Consider the following 6,015-nt stretch of genomic DNA (forward strand, 5'->3'; position numbering starts at 1 on the left):
CCATTTTGGCCATGGGCACCGCCAATAACACAAGTGCTAAATCCACAATACCCCCTACTCTACAACTCATTCCTTGTGCTCCCTCCTGATTTGTCTTGGCAAGAGCAAGCTCCAGTAAAGTGCAAATATGCTAGAAAGCAAGCCAGAGTCTGTGAGCAAGGGAGAAATCACAAACTTGAACTATAGTGCTATTGTCTGGAAAACAAAAGAGAGGTTTCCAGCAGCCAAGCCTGGTGAGTTGTAAGAACCAGGGAAGACACACAAGATTAAGAATTCAGTCACAAGAAGGGTGCCTGTGTAGCTGTCGGTTAAGCGTCCCACTCTTGATCTTGGCTCAGGGTTGTTAGTTCAAGCCCCATGTTGGGCTCTGTGCTGCGTATGAAGCTTAAAAAAAAAGAATTCAGTCAGGAAAAGCAGGAAGTTGTCTGGAGGGGTATATTCACACAGGTTGGAGAAGTCCCAGGTATAATCAGGACTAACTAAAAATATCTCCCACCTGAGGACAATTAGTAACTTCTTGAGGAAGTGTCTGCTACTTCCAATGTGAAAGCAGTAACACAAAACTCCAAGAAATATGTAGAATCAGGAAAACACCTTATCACCAAAATATCACAAGAATCCTCCAGCAACTGAATTCTAAGACACAAAATATTGCAATATAGCTGATGAAAAAAACTCAAAATTGCTGTTTTGGAGAAATGCAATGAGATACAAGAAAACACAGAAGGACAATCCAACCAAGTCAGGAAAATAATACATAAACAGAATGAGATATTTAACAAGTAAATAGAAACAATTAAGAGTACCAAAAAGAAAATCTGGAGCTGAAGAATTCAGTGACTGAAATGCAAAATGCAAGAGAAAATTACCTCTCTACTACAGTAAAATCGACCAACCAGAAATAAAACAATGATAGAAACTTTGAAATAACCCAGGCAGAGGAATGAAAAAGAGCAAAGAAAGCCTATGTGATCAATGGGACACCATCAAATGTACAAATATTGAATGTGGAGGAAGAAGATGGTAGAAAGTTTATTGAAAGAAACAATAGCTTATACTTTCCCAAACCTGGGAAGAAACTTGGATATCAAGGTTCATGAAACTAATAGGTCACCCCATCATCTCAATGCAAAATGACCTTCTCCAACACATATTAGAATAAAACTGTCAAAGATCAAAAACATAGAATCCTCAATGCAGCAAGAAAAAATTATGAAAGAAAGAAGAAAGAAAGAAAGAAAGAAAGAAAGAAAGAAAGAAAGAAAGAAAGAGTTAGGCCATCACCAGACTTCTCAACAGAAGCCCTACAGGCCAGGAGAGAGTGGAATCATGTATTCAAATTGATGAGACAAAAAAACCTGTCAGCCAAGAATGTCCAGTAAAGTTATGAAGAATAAATAATGTCTTTTCCAGATAAACAAAACTTGAGGGAGTTCGTCACCACTAGACATGCCTTGCAATAGTTGCTGAAAGGAGTTCTTTAAGCTCAAATAAAGACACTAATTAGTAACGCTGGCTAAGGGTATATTTACAATCAGACTTAGGAAACTCTAATTCTATAATAGGATGGTGTTAACCACTTAACCATAGTATATAGGTTAAAGGAAAAGAGTATTTAAGATAAACAACTGTAACAACCATAATAAATAAAAAGAGGTAAATTTTGACGTCAAAAACAATGGAGAGAGTAAGAAGTAGAGCTTTTGTATGTGATCAAAGTTAAGTTGCTATTAGCTTAAAGTTGTTTTATCTATAAGATGTTTTATGTAAGACTCATGGTAACCACAAAACAAAAATCTGTAGTAGATTCACTAAAGGTAAAGAAGGGGAAATCAAAGTATATCACCACGGAAAATCGCTAATTCACAAAGGTAGGCAGAAACAGAGGAATAACAAAAAATATAATGACAAAACATCCAGAAAGCAATTAATAAGATGGCATTGGTAAGTGCCTACATATACATATGTACATATCTAAATGTATATAGATTGAATTCACCAATCAAAGGGCACGGAGTGGCTAGATGGATTAAAAAAAAAAAAGCCCAACCATGTGCTCCTTACAAGAGACTGACTACAGCCTTCAGGACATGCAAACTAAAAACAAAGGGATACAAGAAGATGTTCCATGCAGGTGGAAACCAAAGGAAAGCAGGAGTAGCTACACTTATATCAGACAAAATATCATTAAGCCATGAACAATAACAAGAATCAATAAGGTCATAATATAATAATAAAGGGTTAAATTCATCAAGAAGATGCAACAATTATACATATGTACACACCCAACATTGGGGCACCTAAACTAATGGTAATACTAACAGATCCGAAGGGAGAAATAGACAAAAAATAGCTGTAAAAAAGAATTAAATCTTGTCAAATGCAACAACATGGATGGATCTTGAAAGTATGATGCTACGTGAAGTAAGAGAAATGAAATGCCATACGATTTCACTCATGTGGAATCTAAAGAAAACAAATGAATAAACAAAAAGCATACTGAAACCTATAAATACAGAGAACAAACTGATTGTTGTTTGAGGGGTGATGGGTTAGGGGGATGAGCAAAATGTGTGAAGGGGAGTGATAGATACAGGTTTCTAGTTATGTATGGAATAAACAAGTCATGGGAATAAAAGGCCCAGCATAGGAAATACAGTCAATAATATTGTAGTAGTATTGTATGTGATAGATGGTAGCACGGTTGTGGTGAGCAGAGCATAAGGTATAGAGAAGTTGAACCACTCTATTGTACACCTGAAACTGACATACCATTGTGTGAACTATACGCAAAAAATTTTTTAAATGTTGTCATCACTAGGAAGAAACAATAAAGCAGTGGAAGAGATGCTATCAAGTACCACAGTAGTAATCATGTTGCAATAAATAACTGCATCAAATTAACACCTTAAACTTACACAATGTTAGGTGGAAATTATATCTCAATTAAGAAATAAATATAGTTCCATTCTGATGTCAAGCCTCATGGTTGTAAGAACTCCTCTATTTTTTTTCTAAAGAAACATTTATTTAAATGTCGGTCAAAATTTATAAAACAACATTTACTATAATGTGATATTTGATAATCCACTAAATCAATAACTCTTAAAAAAACACCCTTGTCTCATTTCTGCTCAGTGTATGCCACAGTGCTACTTTTTTTTGCCTTCCCCAATTAAATTATTTATGTATGTATTTATTTATTTTTATTGAAGTATGGTTGATATATAATGTTATATTATTTTTAGGTGTATGAATTATGATTTGACAATTCAATACGTTACTCAGTGCTTACCATGATAAGTGTAGTCACTATCTGTCACCATACAATGTCATTACAATATTATTGACTATATTCCCTATGCTGTACTTTTTATATCCATGATTTTTATTTTATTGTTGGAGGTTTGCTTCTCTTAATCCCCTTTACTATTTTGTCCATCCCCTCCACCTCCCCTCTGGCAACCATCAGTTTGTTCTCTGTATTTAATAAAGACTTTTATTTAATTAATTAATTTATTTATTTTTACTTTATTTTTTATTCATTCATTCATTCATTCATTCATGTATTCATTTGTTATTTTAAGTTCCAGTATAGTTAACATACAGTGCTATATTAGCCTCAGGTGTACAATATAGTGATTCAACAATTCCATACAACACCCAGTGCTTATCAGGACAAGTGTACTCCTTAATCCCCATCACCTATTTCACCCCTCCCCCCACCCACCTCCCCTCTGGTAGCTATAAGTTTGTTCTCTATAGAGTCTGTTTCTTGGTTTCTCTCTTCCTGTTTTTTTTTCCCCTTCCACCTCCAGCTTTATTGGATTGTTTAAAATTACATTTCTATTTTCTAGGACTTCAGTTGCTTTTCCCATCTGACTGTTAAAAGCTGATTACAACAAATGTAACACAGTTGTCTAAGTGAATGTAATATATAAAAACAGCATCTTGATTTTTGCAAAAACGCATTTCTCTGCAATTCCTGAATAACTCCAAATTATACTAACCCTGAGCACAGATGTTTACTTTTAGATTTAGTCTTTGAAAAACTGTGTTCTAAACAGCATCAACACTGTGATGAAGTTGTTCCTGTTTAGGCCTTTATCTGGATTTTTCTCACACAGCCATTAACACACGTTTGTCTTTTTATTTTGGTTACTCCCATTCAACTGTATGTTGTATGTAAGGCCTAATACAGATATTACTTGATGTTATTTAATAGCTACTGAGGTCAGACAATCCAAGACCATCATTATGCTAAAATTAAAATTATTTATGGAAGCTCATAGATACCTCCAGAATTGGTTTTACCTCCTACAGGGGATCATATCCAAGAAACCCAGAATGGGCTTACTAGTTTGATTCAACTCTTCCCATTCGTCAATCTTTATTCACCAGTGGTGTGGAAAGGGATTCTTTAATAAATCATTATGCATAATACTTCTACCAAACTAAACACAAGCTTTTTTTTTTTGTAGTTAAATGCAGAAAGTCGATTTTTTCCGACCCATTTCCTCCTTTTACACAGCAACTAAATCTCACTGGCCTGGGAGTAGCCCCTATCTGCCCCCCTTTTGGCCAGTGGAAAGGATTCAGAGAAAACGATACAACCATCAATCAGAAAAAGGAGGGGTGACAAAGGAAAAGAATTAAGCTGTGGTTTCAATTGTGCATTCCTGTGCAAGGTGCCTTGACCCGCCACAGTGGTAACAGTTGACCTCACCTGTCTTACTGCAATTGATGGCTGAGTGACCAGTTTCACCACACCCATAGCACTTCATTTTGGTGCAGTCATTTTGAATGTGTCCAAATTCTCCACAAGAATAGCACTTCTGTTCATCTGCATGGTCACAGTCACGAGCCAGATGGCCTAGTTTGCCACAGTTGTAGCAACATTGTTCTCACTCTTGAGCTCCTTCTACTCCTTAGCAATGTGACCACCTCTATCACAGTTACAGCAGGCATCTTCCTGAAGATGACGATCCTTGGCAAGATGACCAGACTCAACACAGTGATAACAGATGTCTGAATGTGATGGGGAAACAAACTGGAAACCTCTAACCTGGGTAAAACCACCTCTGCCACAGCTTTTCATTCCATGACCATAGTCTCCACTAGTAGGACATTCCTGGGCCCAATGGCCAGATCATCCACACTTGAAACACTCATTGCTGCTCATGGCTGCATTTAGATATTGGGCATCATAGCTGACCCCAAGTGGCAGAGACGCGGACACAGGCCCAGGGAAGGTGGCTCCCAAGGTAGAGGCTGTTTATCTGTTTCTTTAATTTACTGATTTGTTTTATTTCTTAAATGCCACATATGAGTAAAATCATGTGGTATTTGTCTTTCTCTGACTTACTTATTTTGCTTACCATTATACTCTCTAGTTCTCTTCTATGTTAATGATCCTGTAAACTTGACTTCCACTCCAATTTAATTGCCATGTTCATGGTCACTCCCTGGATGTTCCTTCTTGGAGCTGCTCTATCTCTGTTATGGTTTCTTATTACAGCCTCCTTCTGATTCTGTGTATTTTTGCTTCATATGTTTTTGTGGCTATGTTATCAGATAAACGTAAGTTCAGATTTTTTTAATGTTTGATAAATGTTGTTTTATGATGGCATAGTGGTTTTTATTCCAAGTAATGCTTGTTGTCTTAAAATCTATTTTGCCTGATATTAATACAGATATACCAAGGTTTTGTTTGTTTGTTTAACTGGTGACAGGTATTTTACCACTTTATTTCTAACATTTCTGTGACAGCCTACTGTACCCACTTCAACTTCAACAGACCTGCAAAGTACCAGAGTATGTTCATAATGCCTAATGCTGAAATTATGTTTTCATGGGGACAAGTTCAAGTAGCAAAAAGCATGCAGGAGGTTGGCGTGTTGGGTTTCCACAATCCTGCAGGTTTTCAAATTTAGAAGAATCTCTAAGGGCCAACATTTTCAAGTGTGTGGTGGAAATTATCTCAAGTAGGTGACATCACTCTCAACAAGACTATAT

General features: G+C 36.3%; 1 pseudogene; it reads right to left on the reverse strand.

Annotated features, from left to right (window-relative positions):
- Positions 1–4,652: 4,652 nt before the first annotated feature.
- On the reverse strand, positions 4,653–5,182 carry LOC102964647 (annotated as a pseudogene).
- Between the last annotated feature and the right edge of the window lie 833 nt (positions 5,183–6,015).

Source organism: Panthera tigris, chromosome X (genome assembly GCF_018350195.1).
Source record: "Panthera tigris isolate Pti1 chromosome X, P.tigris_Pti1_mat1.1, whole genome shotgun sequence".
In the NCBI taxonomy this organism is placed as follows: Eukaryota; Metazoa; Chordata; class Mammalia; order Carnivora; family Felidae; genus Panthera; species Panthera tigris.